Source organism: Phocoena sinus, chromosome 1 (assembly GCF_008692025.1).
Source record: "Phocoena sinus isolate mPhoSin1 chromosome 1, mPhoSin1.pri, whole genome shotgun sequence".
Lineage (NCBI taxonomy): Eukaryota > Metazoa > Chordata > Mammalia > Artiodactyla > Phocoenidae > Phocoena > Phocoena sinus.
The window spans coordinates 100,280,859-100,299,325 of NC_045763.1; the positions used below are offsets into that span (position 1 = coordinate 100,280,859).

The following is an 18,467-nucleotide window of genomic DNA, read 5'->3' on the forward strand; positions in this document are numbered from 1 at the left end:
GCATTCTTTGTCACCCATAAGCCTGGACCTAACAATTCTTTGACCAAAAAAAATCCCATTTTGATAGATGTTTTTAGGAAGAGCTTTTAGGATTGGAGTAGGTAGTTTAAATCTTTAATAAACATCACCTGAACATAAGCTTATAACTGAAAGGAGTCCAGTTTCTGCATGGATAAGAACTGGGATATTAAGAAGCAAGTAGAACTTTATTTAGGGAATTGAATTATGGCATTTTTAGATTTACATTCATAGCCTTTACTATGAAACATGTTTTAGAAGGGAATTAATCAGTGGCCATTTGGGGCCAGTTTTTATGTGTTTTATATAGTTGGAATTGCTGATACTTTTTATTCCTACTCTCTGAGTAATGTGCATACATGAAATCCTAGCTTTTCAAAAAAGAAGCATAAAGATAATTACTAGGCACTCTACAAAACTATCAACTAGAACATTCAGTTAAGTGTAGCTGTTAAGAGCATGAGCTTTCATATCAGACATACCTAGGTTTGAGCTCTGCCATTTAATTGCTGTGTGATCATAGACCAGTTACTTACCGGGTTAAGCTATATGGTAGAATGGTACGGTTATCACAAGAATTAAATGAGATAGCACACGCTAATCGACATACTCATTGCTCATTTACTGTTAGTTATTATTATTAGAACATAAGTTTTAAAGTTCTTCCATTTAGGAACAAAGGTATATTCCATAAAGCAAGATGTACTGATAATATGCTGTCCTTCATAAGAAAGATGAGCATTTTAAATTAAATCTTTGTTATCAGAAGGGCTTGCACTGTAGCTTGTTTTTCTTATGGGAATTGATGGTTTTGAGTTGATCCATCCCCACTCTCACAACCAAAAGCATGTATTTTGAGACAGCTGGCAAGGGTTATGGGTGTACTGTGGGGCATGGAACAGATGTCATACTGCATTCCCTTCTCTCTCTCTTTATAATGAAAACAGGAAATACAGACACTGGAAACTTTTCAAATTGATTTTTTTTTCCATTGATTTCTTTGCTTCTCTATTGCTCGATTTGACATATTTGTTATATTTTGGTTTTTTTATTTCACTTTATTGAGGTAAAATTGACATACAATAAGCTGCATATATCTAATGTATACAAATTGATGTTTTGATATACATATCCCACATGAAACCATTACTACAATCAAGATAGTACACATGGGGCTTCCCTGGTGGCGCAGTGGTTGAGAGTCCGCCTGCCGATGCAGAGGACACGGGTTCGTGCCCCGGTCCAGGAAGATCCCACATGCCGTGGAGCGGCTGGGCCCATGAGCCACGGCCGCTGAGCCGGTGTGTCCGGAGCCTGTGCTCCGCAACGGGAGAGGGAGGCCACAACAGTGAGAGGCCCGCGTACCACAAAAAAAAACAAAAAAAAAGATAGGTCGCATATCCAACACCCCTCAAATTTTCCTTGTGCCCCTTTGCAACCCCTTTAGCTAACCTTCCCCACACACACACCCCCACCCCAAAACCACTAATCCTCTAGAGATTAGTTTACATTCTCTGGAATTTTATGTAAGTAGAATCATACAGAATGTAACCTTTTTTGGGGGGCGGCCCGGTTCTTTGACTCAGCATAATTATCTTGAGATCCATGTTGATGTTGTATTGATAATTCATTCCTTTTATTACCAAGTAGCGTCCATTGTATGTATGTACCACAGTTTGTTTTGTCTGTTCATCTGTTAGTGAACATTTACATTGTTTCCAGTCCTGGACTATTGCAAATAAAGCTGCTGTGAACATTCATATATAAGGCTTTGTATGGACATGTGCTTTTGTTTCTTTTGGATGAATACCTAGAAATGGAATGGAATATGTTTAACTTTTTAGGAAACTGCCAAACTGTTTTCTAAAGTAGTTTTACCATTTACATCCCACCAGCATGTATAAGAGTTCCATTTGCTCCACATCTTTACCAACACTTGATGTGGCCAGTCATTTTAATTTTAGCGTTCTAATAGGTATGTAATATCTCATTGCAGTTTTAGTTTGCATTTCCCTATTGACTAATGATGTTGAGCATCTTTCCATGTGATTATTTGCCATCTGTGTTGTTTTCCTCATAAAATATTTGTTCAGATCTTCTGTCCATTTTTTAAATTGAGCTGTTTTCTCATTACTGAGTTTTGAGCATTCCTTATATATCTGGATTCAGGTACTTTAATACGCCTTGCAAATATTTTCTCCCGGTCTGTGGCTTGTCATTTCATACTCTTAATTGTATCTTTTGAAGAGCATAAATTTTTCATTTTGATGAAGTCTAATTTATCAATGTTTCTTTTATGGATTTTGCTTTTAGTATCACATAACTAAGATTTAGTGTCATATAAGAAATCTTTGCCTAAACCAAGGTCAGAAAGGTTTTCTCCTATATTTCTATAATTTTATAGTTTTAAGTTTTACACTTGGGTCTGTGATACAACTTCAGTTAATTTTGTTATATGGTACAATATATGGATCAAATAAAAATTTTTTTGCGTATGGATATTCAGTTGTTCTAGCCCCATTTGTTAAAAAGACTGTCCTTCCTCTGTAGATGGCCTTGGCACATTTGTCACAATCCATTTTCTGTATATTTTGGGGTTTATTTCTGGACACCCTGTTCTGTTTCATTGCTCTATTTGTCTACCTTGATGCCCATACTACATTGTCTTGATTACTGTGGCCTTTTATGAAAGTCTTAAAATTAGGTAGTGTTAATCCTCCAACTTGTGTTCTTTTTGAAAGTTGTTTTGGTTATTCATGGTTCTTGGCATTTCCATATAAATTTTAGAATCAGCTTATCGGTTTTTCTAAAACTCCTATTCAAATTTTAATTGGAATTGCATTGATTCTATAGATCAGTTTGGAGAAAATTCACATCTTAACAATATTGTATTTGCTGATCCATGAACATGGTTACTTCTCTCCATTTACTTAGATCTCTCAGCAGTGCTTTATAGTTCTGATTGTATAGGTCTTTAACATCAGTTTAAAGTCAGATTTATCACTATTTCATATTTTTATGATTATTATAAATGGCATTGTTTTAAATGTAAATTTCTGATTGTTTATTGCTGTTATACAGACATGAAATTGAATTTGTATATTGATCCTTTATCCTGCAACCTTCCTAATCTCACTTATTAGTTCTAATAGCTTTTTTATAAACTTCATTGAATTTTCTACAATCATGTTTGCAAATAAAGACAATTTTACTTATTTCTTTCTCATCTGATTGCCTTTCATTTCTTTTTCTTGCCTTATTGCATTGGCTAGAACCTCTAGTACAATGTCAAGTAGAAGTAACGTGGATATCTTTGTCTTATTCCTGATCTTAGGGAGGAAACACTCAGTCTTTCATCATTAAATATGCTGGCTGTAGGTTTTCATAGATGTTCTTTATCAGTTTGAGGAAATGTCCTTCTATTCCTAGTTTGCTGAGAGTTTTATCAGGAATGGATATTAGATTTTGTCATGTGCTTTTCCTGTATTTATTGAGAACTTAATTTTTTTTTTAAGATTAAAATCTCCAAGGTGTATTGTTTCATAGGTGTTATTAATATTTATACCTTCACCCCATTTATTAAGCCATTTCAGGTAACTTCAAGTTCATAAATTTACAGTGAGGTTATAGAGCCCAACCAGGATGGGACAGAATGTGTTCCAAGTTACGGGGGCACTGCAGGGCTCCTCAGTGATATCTCCCGTGGAGCACCTGTGCTCCACTGTTTCTTCCTGCACATCTGAATGTGACCTTTCGGATTCTCTGGCTGTGGCTGATTTAGTCTCCTGATTCTAATCCTGTGCTGCTTTGTTGCATAGAAGGTTGATCCAAGCTTCCAGGCCCCCTCTCTTCTTAGGCCTCAATTATGTACTGTGAGGTTCAGGATAGCTGGCCAATCTGAAGACTGGGAATGCTTGCTTATAGGAGGAACTGCCATTCTAGCATAAACTGTCCTTAATCCTACAGCAGAAACTGTTTTCATTCTGGGAATGGTGAGTCCTAGAAGATCATGACCAAGAAGCAGATGTCCTAAGGGGCTTCCTCTGAGAGTTTATCCCCAAGAGGGAGCCATGTGGCCACCTGCTTTCTATCACATTTCTAATAGCTGCTCCATTTCCTCAAGCGCTGTTGTAAAATCATTTACTTTACTGTTACATAAGGTCTGTTGTTGCAGGAACTGGGCCCTTTCTTCTTTCATCTTCAGCTTTAGCTTTAAGACCTATCCTGGGTTGAGGCCCTTGCTCTCCAAAACTGCCAAACAGTTGTCCTGAAACTTCCCCAGCAGCTCCACCTTTTAGGTCAGGTCCTTTAGCTCTCCCTGAGTTTCAGTCAACTTTTGGTGCAACTGCTTGTTGATGGCCTCTAAGAGCTGGTTCTTATCCTTGAGCTCTTCCTGTGATTTCAGTTTACTCAATAGTTTGTAGCTCTTCCTGGTGCCAGTGTCTGTAGCTTTAACCTGCCCATTCTCTCGTCTTGGCTTGATGATTTTTGTAACATCGTTAATCTGAACCTCTTGAATGAGGTCTGGAAACATCAGCTTCTTTGGACTTAACAGGAAAAAGGTTCTTAGAAGTGGCTCGCGTTTGTGCATTTGTGGGCAGGCCACTGCTGATAGCACAGAGGAGGGCTGCAGGGTGTACACTGTCTTAACCACTCTGGTCATCATAATGAGGTGGCACTGCTGGGGCCTAGGCACCTGCTGCTTCTGCCCTCAGGCCTCATCTGAGAACTTAATTGGTTTCTATGTCCTTGCTGTTTTTCTGAAATATTGTCTGAAAAAGAACTTCATCCCCTTTCTTATTGACCTTCTCTTAGATCAAGTACATTGATGTGGAGTAACTTTTTCAGCTTTGTTCTACAGCTTTTTAGAAACTAGAATTCTCTAACTTTATAATTTTGTGGAGTAGAGTTTAGTAATTAAATTATTTTCCCAGTGGCAAAAGTTAATTGTAAAGTAAAAATCATAAATATTTCCAAAAGAGAAACCTGAAAAAAAACCTCTGCTGCTTTAATGAACTGCTCTCCTTTAAAGCAACTTTTGTCCTTTGACTTTAATCGTTTTGATAGTTTATTGGCTTCTTATGATAAATAATTTTTCCAGAGAAGGAAAACAACATGTACATTTTTTTCACCTTCTGACAGAATATTATTACCTCTTTCCTAGGAGTAACAAAAGCAGTTTATCTATCTGAAACAAGCTTAACTATTATCTTTTTAAGTTAAATCATTTAAATTGTGTTTTAGTATATCATATCAATAGTCAGGAAATAGACATCAAAATGCGCTATTCCTTTATTATTTCCCAGAAAACATTATTTTTCTCAGTGTTAATTTGGACCACAGGAAGAAAATTTATTTTAAAGGAGGCTGTATTTATTACTGACATCCCCTATATCTGAATGCAGCTCCAGAGCCAGTTATTGAAGAATAGGTAGAAATACTTTTATTTCTCTTGTGCTTTTGAATAAAAAGAATTCAACATCGGTTTCTTTTATTGAATTTATTAATCTCAGGACACCTTTTTATTGAGGAGAGTTGCTGCAGTCTATATGGTTTTATGTGAAAGTATATTTAGAAAAAAACATCTTCTGTAAGTTACTTCAGATTACCCACCAAACATCCCATGATAACATAGTTATATTAATCTAGCTCCAATAACTTCTTTATAAAAAGTAAACTCTTGGTTAATGGCTATATAAATTGGGTGGTACAGCCACATGGTGGACTATTATGTGGCTATTTAAAAATATGATGCAGGGCTTCCCTGGTGGTACAGTGGTTAAGAATCCGCCTGCCAATGCAGGGGCCATGGATTCGAGCCCTAGTCTGGGAAGATCCCACATGCCGCGAGCAGCTAAGCCCGTGCACTACAACTACTGAGCCTGCGCTGAAGAGCCTGCGAGCCACAACTACTGAGCCTGTGTGCTGCAACTGCTGAAGCCTGCATGCCTAGAGCCCGTGCTCCGCAACAAGAGAAGCCACAGCAATGAGAAGCCCATGCACCGCAACAAAGAGTAGCCCCTGCTCGCTGCAACCAGAGAAAAGCCAGCACACAGCAACGAAGACCCAATGCAGCCAAAAATAAATAAATAAATTTATTTTAAAATATATATATATATATATATATGAGGAACTTCTAATGACATGTAGTATTCCTACAATGTAATGCTAAATTTATGAAGCAGATCATAACATTAAATATATCCTTTAGAATCGAATAGAATAAAATACCTAGGAAATAAACCTACCTAAAGAGGCAGAAGACCTGTATTCTGAAAACTATAAGACACTGATAAAAGATATTGAAGACCACACAAACAGTTGGAAAGATATATTATGTTCTTGGATTGGAAGAATCTGCCTTGTTAAGATGACCACACTACCCAAGGCAATCTACAGATTCAATACAATCACTATCAAATTACCAATGGCATTTTTCACAGAACTGAAAATTTTTTTTTAATTTTTATGGAAACACAAAAGACCCCAAATAGCCAAAACAATCTTGAGAAAGAAGAACAGGGCTGGAGGAATCACACTCCCTGACTTCAGACTATATGATAAAGCTACAGCAGTCAAAAGAGTGTGGTAGTGGCATAAAAACAGACACATAGATCAGTGGAACGGGATAGAAAGCCCAGAAATAAACCCATGCACTTATGGTCAGTTACTCTACAGCAAAGGAGGCAAGAATATACAGTGGAGAAAAGACTGTCTCTTCAATAAATGGTGCTGGAAAAACTGGACAGCTACATGTAAAAGAATGAAATTAGAACATCCTCTATCACCGTACACAAAAATAAACTCAGAATGGATTAAAGACCTAAATGTAAGACCAATACTCTAAAACTATTAGAGGAAAACATAGGCAGAACACTCTTTGACATAAATTGCAGCAATATTTTTTTGGATAGGTCTCCTAGAGTGATGGAAACAAAAGCAAAAATAAACAAGTGTGACCTAGTTTAACTTAAAACCTTTTACACAGCAAAGGAAACCATAAACAAAATGAAAAGGCAGTCTATGGAATGGGAGAAAATATTTGCAAACAATGCAACCAACAAGGGCTTAATATCCAAAATATACAAACAGCTTATACAGCTCAATATGAAAAAAAAAACCAACCCAATCAAAAACTTGGCAGAAGACCTAAATAGACATTTCTCCAAAGAAGACATGCAGATGACCAACAGCCATGTGAAAAGATGCTCAACATGGCTAATTATTAGAGAAATGCAAATCAAAACTACGATGAAGTACCACCCCACAGTGGTCAGAATGGCCATCGTGAAGAAGTCTACAAATTATAAATGCTGGAAAAGGTGTTGATAAAAGGGAACCCTCCTACACTGTTGGTAGGAATGTAAATTGGTGCAGCCACTGTGGAGAACCATATAGAGGTTTCTCAGAAAAACTAAAAATTGAGTTACCATATGATCCAGTAATCCCAGTTCTGGGCATATATCCAGACAAAATTTTAATTCAAAATGGTACATGGGGGATTTTCGTTGTGGCGCAATGCAGGGGACATGGGTTCGATCCCTGGTCCGGGAAGATCCCACATGCTGTGGAGCAACTAAGCCTGTGCACCACGACTACTGAGCCCACGCTACTGAGCCCACGTGCCACAACTACTGAAGCCCATGCACCTAGAGCCCTTGCTCCACAACAAGAGAAGCCACCGCAATGTGAAGCCTACACACTGCAACGAAAAGTAGCCCCCACTCACCACAACTAGAGAAAGCCCGTGCAAAGCAACAAAGACCCAACGAAGCCGAGAAAACAAGGTACATGCACCCCTATGTTCACAGCAGCACTATTCACAATAGCCAAGACATGGAAACAACCCAAATGTCCATTAGCAGATGAATGGATAAAGAAGATGTGAGATATATATATATATATATATGTGTGTATATATATATTTCTCCACTAGATGTATACTCAGCCATGAAAAAGAACAAAATAATGCCATTTGCAGCAACCTGGATGGACCTAGAGATTGTCTGTCATACTAAGTGTAAGTCAGACAGAGAAAGACAGATATATGATATCACTTATATGTGGAATCTAAAAAATGATACATATGAACTTATTTACAAAACAGGAATCGACTTGCAGACATAGGAAACAAATTTATGGTTAGCAAAGGGGAAAGAAAAAGGGAGGGAAAAATTGAGAATTTGGGATTAACATATACACAGTATTATATATAAAATAGAAAAAAAACAAGGAACTACTGTATAGCACAGGGAACTATATTCGGTATCTTGTAATAACCTATAATGGAAAAGAATCTGAAAAAGTGTATATATATATATATATATATATATATATATACTGAATTACTTTGCTGTACCGGAAACATTGTAAATCAACTATACTTCAGTAATCAATCAATTATTGTCAGAACAAGTTTTTTAAAAATAAAATAAATACATACTTTAATCTCAATTATAAAGAATAACATATTTATTATCATATATATAATTATATAACGTGTGTGTGCATATATATGTGTGTGTGTATATATGTATGTATATATATATATATATATATAAAAATGACTCAAGCAAATAGATTGACATTTGTAGTTTGAATGTGGTTGTCCCTGGGTGTGGAATCATATTATATTTTAATTTTTTTCATTAAAACTTCTGTATTATATATAAATAATTTAAAATCAGAAACATTTGTTTTTAAATAGCAGTAATCTTATACAACAACTTCTTGCTCAATATCTGTTTAGTAAAACTCACTCTAAGAAGGTAACTTAACCATATATTATTTACTTTGTTAGGAAAAGATATTAGAGCTATATAGAACCATAGTTGAATTCTTCCTTTTTTGTTGTTCCTGATATTGTTAATATTATTCTTTTCCAACCCAGTCTAAATGACTGAATTGCCTCTGTCTGAAAAACCTAAGTTACCAAGTTATCCAATAAAAAGATCACAGAGTTTAGGGGGACAAAAAAGAAGGCTGCGATAAAGATATCATACCAGAGTCTAAAGAGCTGTCTTTCAAACTTTTTGTTTTTAACTTCTTTATTGGAGTCTTTCAAACATTTTTTTTAACATCTTTATTGGAGTATAATTGCTTTACAATGGTATGTTAGTTTCTGCTTTATAACAAAGTGAATCAGCTATACATATACCCCCATATCTCCTCTCTCTTGCATCTCCCTCCCACCCTCCCTATCCCACCCCTCTAGGTGGTCACAAAGCACCGAGCTGATCTCCCTGTGCTATGCGGCTGCTTCCCAGTAGCTGTCTTACACTTGGTAGTATATATAAGCCCATGGCAATTTCTCACTTCATCCCAGCTTACCCTTCCCCCTCCCCGTGTCCTCAAGTCCATTGTTTATGTCTGCGTTTTTATTCCTGTCCTGCCCCTAGGTTCTTCAGAACCTTTTTTTTTTTTTAAGGTTCCATATATATGTTGTAGCATATGGTATTTGTTTTTCTCTTTCTGACTTACTTCACTCTGTATGACAGTCTCTAGGTCCATCCACCTCACTACAAATAACTCAATTTCGTTTCTTTTTATGGCTGAGTAACATTCCACTGTATATATGTGCCACATCTTCTCTATCCATTCATCTTTCAGTGGACACTTAGGTTGCTTCCATGTCCTGGCTATTGTAAATAGAGCTGCAGTGAACATTGTGGTACATGACTCTTTGAATTATGGTTTTCTCAGGGTATATGCCCAGTAGTGGGATGGCTGGGTCATATGGTAGTTCTATGTTTAATTTTCTAAGGAACCACCATACTGTTCTCCATAGTGGCTGTATCAGTTTACATTCCCACCAACAGTGCAAGAGGGTTCCCTTTTCTCCACACCCTCTCCAGCATTTATTGTTTATATATTTTTGGGTGATGGCCATTCTGACTGGTGTGAGGTGACACCTCACTGTAGTTTTGACTTGCATTTCTCTAATGATTAGTGATGTTGAGCATCCTTTCATGTGTTTGTTGGCAATCTGTATATCTTTGGAGAAATGTCTATTTAGGTCTTCTGCCCATTTTTGGATTGGGTTGTTTGGGTTTTTTTTCGATATTGACCTGCATGAGCTGCTTGTAAATTTTGGAGATTAATCGTTTGTCAGTTGCTTAATTTGCAAACATTTTCTCCCATTCTGAGGGTTGTCTTTTCATCTTGGCTATGGTTTCCTTTACTGTGCAAAAGCTTTGAAGTTTCATTAGGTCCCATTTGTTTATTTTTGTTTTTATTTCTATTTCTCTAGGAGGTGGGTCAAAAAGGATCTTGCGGTGATTTATGTCATAGAGTGTTCTGCTTATATTTTCCTCTAAGAGTTTTATAGTGTCTGGCCTTGCACTTAGGTCTTTAATTCATTTTGAGTTTATTTTTTAATTTATTTATTTATTATATTTTTAGATGTTGGGGGTAGGAGTTAATTAATTTATTTTTGCTGTGTTGCGTCTTCGTTTCTGTGCGAGGGCTTTCTCTAGTTGTGGCAAGCGGGGGCCACCCTTCATCGCGGTGCGCGGGCCTCTCACTGTCGCGGCGTCTCTTGTCGTGGAGCACAGGCTCCAGACGCGCAGGCTCAGCAGCCGTGGCTCACTGGCCTAGTTGCTCTGCGGCATGTGAGATCCTCCCAAACCAGGGCTCGAACCCGTGTCCCCTGCATTAGCAGGCAGATTCTCAACCACTGAGCCACCAGGGAAGCCCTTGAGTTTATTTTTGTGTGTGGTATTAGGGAGTGTTCTAATTTCATTCTATTACATGTAGCTGTCCAGTTTTCCCAGCACCACTTATTGAAGAGGCTGTCTTTTCTCCATTATATATTCTTGCCTCCTTTATCAAATATAAGGTGACCATATGTGCGTGGGTTTATCTCTGGGCTTTCTATCCTGTTCCATTGATCTATATTTCTGTTTTTGTGCCAGTACCATACTGTCTTGATTACTGTAGCTTTGTAATATAGTCTGAAGTCAGGGAGTCAGATTCCTCCAGCTCCGTTTTTCTTTCTGAAGATTGCTGTGGCTATTTCGGGTCTTTTGTGTTTCCATACAAATTGTGAAATTCTTTGTTCTACTTCTATGAAAAATGCCTAGGGGTTGCATTGAATCTGTAGATTGCTTTGGGTAGTATAGTCATTTTCACAATGTTGATTCTTCCAATCCAAGAACATGGTACATGTCTCCATCTGTTTGTATCATCTTTAATTTCTTTCATCAGTGTCTTATATTTTTCTGCACACAGGTCTTTTGTCTCCTTAGGTAGGTTTATTCCTAGGTATTTTATTCTTTTTGTTGCAGTGGTAAATGGGAGTGTTTCCTTAATTTCTCTTTCAGATTTTTCATCATTAGTGTATAGGAATGCAAGAGATTTCTGTGCATTAATTTTGTATCGATTAGCTCTAGTACTCTTCTGTTAGCATCTTTAGGATTCTCTTTGTATAGTACCATGTGATCTGCAAACAGTGACAGCTTTACTTGTGTTCCAATTTGGATCGCTTTTATTTCTTTTTCTTTGATAGCTGTGGCTAAAACTTCCAAAACTACATTGAATAACAGTGGTGAGAGTTTACACCCTTGTCTTATTCCTGAATTTAGAGGAAATGGTTTCAGTTTTCCACCATTGAGAACAATGCTGGCTGTGGGTTTGTCATATATGGTCTTTATTATGTTGAGGTAACTTCCCTCTATGCCTATTTACTGGAGGGTTTTTATCATAAATGGGTGCTGAATTTTCTCAAAAGGTTTTTCTTCATCTATTGAGATGATCATATGGTTTTTCTCCTACAGTTTGTTAATACGCTTTATTACATTGATTGATTAGCATATATTAAAGAATCCTTGCATTCCTGGGATAAACCGCACTTGATCATGGTGTATGATTGTTTTAATGTGCTACTGGATTCTGTTTGCTAGTATTTTGTTGAGGATTTTTGCATCTGTGTTCATCAGTGATATTGGCCTGTAGTTTTCTTTCTTTGTGACATCTTTGTCTGGTTTTGGTATCAAGGTGATGGTGGCCTCGTAGAATGAGATTGGGAGTGTTCCTCCCTCTGCTATATTTTGGAAGAGTTTGAAAAGGATGGGTGTTAGTGCTTCTCTAAATCTTTGATAGAATTCACCTGTGACGCCATCTGGTCCTGGGCTTTTGTTTGTTGGAAGATTTTTAATCACAGTCTCAATTTCAGTGCTTGTGATTGGTCTGTTTATATTTTATATTTTTTTCCTGGTTCAGTCTTGGAAGGTTGTGCTTTTCTAAGAATTTGTCCATTTCTTCCAGGTTGTCCATTTTATTGGCATATACCTGCTTGTAGTAATCTCCCATGATTTTTGTATTTCTGCGGTGTCAGTTTTTACTTCTTTTTCATTTCTACTTCTGTTGATTTGAGTCTTCTCCCTTTTTTTCTTGATGAGTCTGGCTAATGGTTTATCAATGTTGTTTATCTTCTCAAAGAACCAGGTTTTAGTTTAATTGGTCTTTGCTGTCATTTCCTTCATTTCTTTTTCATTTATTTCTGATCTGATCTTTATGATTTCTTTCCTTCTGCTAACTTTGGGGTTTTTTTGTTCTTCTTTCTGTAACTGCTTTACGTGTAAGGTTAGGTTGTTGATTTGAGATGTTTCTTGTTTCTTGAGGTAGGATTGTGTTGCTATAAACTTCTGTCTTAGAACTGCTTTTGCTGTATCCCATAGGCTTTGGGTAGTCGTGTTTTCATTGTCATTTGTTTCTAGGTATTTTTTGATTTCCTCTTTGATTTCTTCAGTGATCTCTTGGTTATTAAGTAGTGCATTGTTTAGCATCCATGTGTTTGTATTTTTTACAGTTTTTTTCCTGTAATTGATATCTAGTCTCATAGCGTTGTGGTCAGAAAAATACTTGATACAATTTCAATTTTCTTAAATTTAGCAAGACTTGATTTGTGACCCAAGATATGATCTATCCTGTAGAATGTTCCATGAGCACTTGAAAAGAAAGTGTATTCTGTTGGTTTTGGATGGAATGTCCTATAAATATCAATTAAATCCATCTTGTTTAATGTATCATTTAAAGCTTGTGTTTCCTTATTTATTTTCATTTTGGGTGATCTGTCCATTGGTGAAAGTGGGGTGTTAAAGTCCCCTTCTATGATTGTGTTACTGTCGATTTCCCCTTTTATGACTGTTAGCATTTGCCTTACGTATTCAGGTGCTCCTATGTTGGGTGCATAAATATTTACAATTGTTATATCTTCTCCTTGGATTGATCCGTTGATCATTATGTAGTGTCCTTCCTTGTCTCTTGTAATAGTGTTTATTTTAAAGTCTGTTTTGTCTGATATGAGAATTGCTATTCCAGCTTTCTTTTGATTTCCATTTGCATGGAATATCTTTTTCCATCCCCTCACTTTCAGTCTGTATGTGCCCCTAGGTCTGAAATGGGTCTCTTGTAGGCAGCATATATATGGGTCTTGTTTTTGTATCCATTCAGCCAGTCTGTGTCTTTTGATGGGAACATTTAATCCATTTACATTTAAGGTAATTATCGATATGTATGTTCCTATTCCCATTTTCTTAATTGTTTTGGGTTGTTATTGTAGGTCTTTTCCTTCTCTTCTGTTTCCTGCCTAGAGAAGTTCCTTTAGCATTTGTTGTAAAGCTGGTTTGGTGGTGCTGAATTCTCTTAGCTTTTGCTTGTCTGTAAAGGTTTTAATTTCTCTGTCAAATCTAAATGAGATCCTTGTGGGTAGAGTAGTCTTGGTTATAGGTTTTTCCCTTTCATCCCTTTAAATATGTCCTGCCACTCCCTTCTGGCTTGCAGAATTTCTGCTGAAAGATCAGCTGTTAACCTTATGGGGATTCCCTTGTATGTTATTTGTTGCTTTTCCCTTGCTGCTTTTAATATTTTTTCTTTGTATGTAATTTTTGGTAGTTTGATTGATATGTGTTTTGGCATGTTTCTCCTTGGATTTATCCTGTATCGGACTCTCTGCACTTCCTGGACTTGATTGACTATTTCCTTTCCCATATTAGGGAAGTTTTCAACTATAATCTCTTCAAATATTTTCTCAGTCCCTTTCTTTTTCTCTTCTTCTTCTAGGACCCCTATAATTTGAATGCTGGTGCGTTTAATGTTGTTCCAGAGGTCTCTGAGACTGTCCTCAATTCTTATCATTCTTTTTTCTTTATTCTGCTCTGCAGTAGTTATTTCCACTATTTTATCTTCCTGGTCACTTATTCGTTCTTCTGCCTCAGTTATTCTGCTATTGATTCCTTCTAGAGAATTTTAAATTTCATTTATTGGGTTGTTCATCATTGATGGTTTGCTCTTTAGTTCTTCTAGGTCCTTGTTAAATGTTTCTTGTATTTTCTCCATTCTATTTCTTGGATTTTGGATCATCTTTACTATCATTACTCTGAATTCTTTTCAGGTAGACTGCCTCTTTCCTCTTCATTTGTTTGGTCTGGTGGGCTTTTACCTTGCTCCTTCAACTGCTGTGTGTTTCTCTGTCTTCTCATTTTGCTTAACTTACTGTGTTTGGGGTCTCCTTTTCGCAGGCTGCAGGTTCGTAGTTCCCATTGTTTTTGGTGTCTGCCCGCAGTGGGTAAGGTTGGTTCAGTGTGTTGGCTAGGCTTCCTGGTGGAGGGGACTAGTGCCTGTGTTCTGGTGGATGAGGCTGGATCTTGTCTTTCTGGTGTGCAGGACCGCGTCCAGTGGTGTGCTTTGGGGTGTCTGTGACCTTATGATTGTAGGCAGCCTTCTGCTAATGGGTGATGTTGTGTTCCTGTCTTGCTAGTTGTTTGGCATAGGGTGTCCTGCACTGGAGCTTGCTTGTTGTTGAGTGGAGATGGGTCTTAGCGTTGAGATGGAGATCTCTGGGAGAGCTTTCGCCATTTGATATTACGTGGAGCTAGGAGGTCTCTGGTGGATCAATGTCCTGAACTCAGCTCTCCCACCTCAGAGGCACAGGCCTGACACCTGGCCGGAGCACCAAGACTCTGTCAGCCACACGGTAATTATTCTTTCCAGTGGTGGACCAACAGTGGGTCAGGGAGAGTGGCTTGTCCAAGCTAAAATCCAGCTGGAGGAGGTCATGGAGAGGACATAATGGATGGCTGAACGGAGAGGCAGACCCAGGCAGTTCCGCGACTCGACTCTCGGGTTAGCAGGGGCGCCTTCCCCACATCCTCCAAACATTTTATTAAGTACATTTCACCATTTTGCCGCAATCCAGGACACACAAACACACCCACATACATATATTAACTAAAACAAAAATTTCACTAAAATGTACACTGTATGTTTTTTTATACTCTGTGTAATATTTACACTATACCATGCTATACTACACTGTTTTCTTTTGTACTTTATTTTTCTTTAAATGCTGACTGTGACCCCGAGTAACCTAGTTCATGATCCACATCTAGAAATTTTTGCTATAGATGTACTTAGACCTATACAATAAAGTGTAAGTGTAAGGATATTTATTGCAGCATTGTCATAGCAGCAAAATGCTGAAAACAACTTACGTATTAGGGTTCTGGTCAGTAAATTATGGTATATTGTGCAGTAGAATACTATGCAAACCTTAAAGAGAAGATCTTTATGAGAGCTAGATCTTATAACGTTCTCCAACGTATAGTAAGTTAAAGAATAAGGCACAGAACAGTGTGCACAGTAAAAGAAAAAACAGTATTACGTTGTAACTGGTGAAGCCAGAAATACATCTCACAAAGCCTCTTCCTTCCTTCCCCTTGACTTGGTTCCCTTGAGAATGGTAGGAGCCCCCAAAATGGTCTGCCCTGGGAAGGGAGTGAAATTAGTGAAAGGAAAGTACCAGGTTTGGTGGTAGGGTACTCTGGCACAAAAGAGCCAAAAGAAGCAGGAAAGGCTGGTCATATGTATGGGATGTTTATAAATTGGGTATCTGTGAAAAAAGAAGACTACATTCTTAAGTAATTAAGTATCTTTATTGCATTCAGAAAAACATTGGGCCTCATACAACAGTGAACTCAGTAAGTGTCTGATCAGCTATTTGCTATTCTCTAAGATAATAGTAAATGAAAAAATAAGACATCGCTTTTTATCACATGTCATCATTTACATTACAAATTGTGGCATTTAGGGGGTTTAAGAGTAAAGGTGCCAGAAAAATAAGCCCATTTATCATTTAACTGGCATCTTCCTGTCGGCTGTTTTTCTTATGTCTTTGAGGAAAGAAAGGGGGAATTCAGATTGTAAAATGCTACCTATTTAGAGAATATACAGTTCTCTAGCAGTTGGGGAAAGCTTCAGAAAAGAGTACAGCAGTGGGGAATTTCATTGCATTTTTCAGCCTGAAACTAAAACAAATAAAAAAGGGAAACAGCTTATTCCTGTTATTTTGACTTCCTCTTATTGTGTCTTCCTTCCATGTGTTAGCCTTGTGATTTGGGATTAATCAGAGGTTATTTCTAGTTGCCCCCATAAAGAGAAAAGAAACAAAGACAAAGAGGCTGCTTCTAAAGTTAAAGCCTGTGGTCCATCGTTTAGTATTTCAGTTCAGCTAGTTGTCAGATTCACTTGAAAGAATAGGAGGAAACCATCTTGTGTGTTCACTGAAAATCTTTATGGAAGAGGAGCATTTATAGAATCAAGCTGAGAATTTTATTATATAGGAAATTATTTCCTTAGAAAAGCACAGCAGTAAATCTATTCCACCAAACTATTCTTGTATCTGCACAAGGATGCTCATTGCAGTATTGTTTAATACAGTATTTGAAAACTACGAACAGCCTAAAATATCCATCAGTAAAGTATAGGTGTGTAACTGGTACATCCTTAATATGGAATATTATGTAATTGCTTTTTTATAAAGGAGGAAAAATGCTATGTACTTACTGACTTAGAAAATTCTCTAAGACACAATAAGTGAAAACAAGTTGCAAAACAGTTTTAAAATAATACCTCAGTAATTACACACACACACACACACACACACACACACACACACACACACACACACACCCCTACACACACATCTGTGCTTGGAAAACGTCTGGAAGGATGCCCATGATACTAAGAACCTTTGGAAAAGAAAGAGAGATTGGGTTATGTTTAGGAAGGACTTCAGCTTTATCTATGGAATTAAAATTTTATGAGAAAATAGTCATTCACTAATGATGAAATTAAAATAAAAATTATATTTGTAAGAAATATAGTGTGAGCAATGGGATGGCAAGGAGTTAAGAACAACATTTACTTTTTACCGATCTTCTAGATAGTTTATACTTCTCACAGAAGTCTGTGTTAATTCGAATATATAGTTAAGGGAGTAGAGACAAGTATAGCATGCCTAGGGAAAGCACGAGCTTGCTACCTCTATATCCCTGATTTTCTCCCCGAAAAAGCAGAGTAAATTTCTGCCTAATTTTCAAATTCTGCCTTTGTGCAGGATACCTAAAAGTTATTCTTCCAGAGTAGATTCTTTCACAGGTCATGGACTCAAATTAAGTAAAGCTGACAACATATGTACGAGAAGCCACATGATTAAAATTTTAGGAAATTTTAATATCATAGCAAGAGACCTACAGCCCTTCAAAGTATTTTTCTTGTCTTCAGTTTCATGTATGCCGTTCATAATATTTCATCATTTAACAACAACAAGGGGCTTCCCTGGTGGCTCAGTGGTTAAGAATCCGCCTGCCCATGTGGGGGACTGGGGTTCGAGCCCTGGTCCGGGAAGATCCCACATGCTGCGGAGCAACTAAGTCCATGCGCCACAACTACTGAGCCTACGCTCTAGAGCTTACGAGCCAAAACTGCTGAGCCCACGCGCCACAACTACTGAAGCCCACGTGCCTAGCCATGCTCCACAACAAGAGAAGCCACCGCAATGAGGAGCCCGCACACCACAACGAAGAGTAACCCACGCTTGACGCAACTAGAGAAAGCCCACACGCAGCAACAAAGACCCAGTGCGGCCAAAAATAAATAAATTTATTTAAAAAACAACAACAACGAAAAGTATTTTCTGCCTCAAAAATCAACTTCACTCAATGAGTGCTAAGATACGCATAAGTTCCAAAAAATTTTTTTAATTTAATTCAATACCTAACATGTTGTCTGTTCAACAAAAGACTGAATTCATTGGTAGAAATGAGTAAGAGATAGTGTTATTATTTAATTCAGAAGTCTCTTCTTACTGATTTGAAACTTCATGTATAGAACTTCTCATATAAGCATACCTAATAAATTTTTGTACAGTTGAATCATACTTAAAGTGTTTTATCTTTTTCTTTGTACTAGATTAGTAATAATTTGTCTACTGTGCTGATATGCTTCACAGATTATATATTTTCATCTCTCATTTCTTTATATTTCATATTTCTTTTTTTCAGTAAATATAAGATTCATGAGGGGCAGGTACTTTGTTTTTCTTGCTGCATTGCATCCCAGATATCTAGAACCTGGTAAGTTCTTCAGAAATATTTGTCATCCGAGAGAGT

The 18,467-nt window shown here is 37.3% G+C and overlaps 1 protein-coding gene and 1 pseudogene across 3 annotated transcripts in view; one reads left to right on the forward strand and one right to left on the reverse strand.

The window, feature by feature from the left end:
• CTTNBP2NL (CTTNBP2 N-terminal like) overlaps positions 1-18,467 on the forward strand; it is a 67,347-nt gene that overhangs the window by 19,862 nt on the left and 29,018 nt on the right. The window lies entirely within an intron of this gene.
• On the reverse strand, positions 4,033-4,696 carry LOC116755508 (annotated as a pseudogene).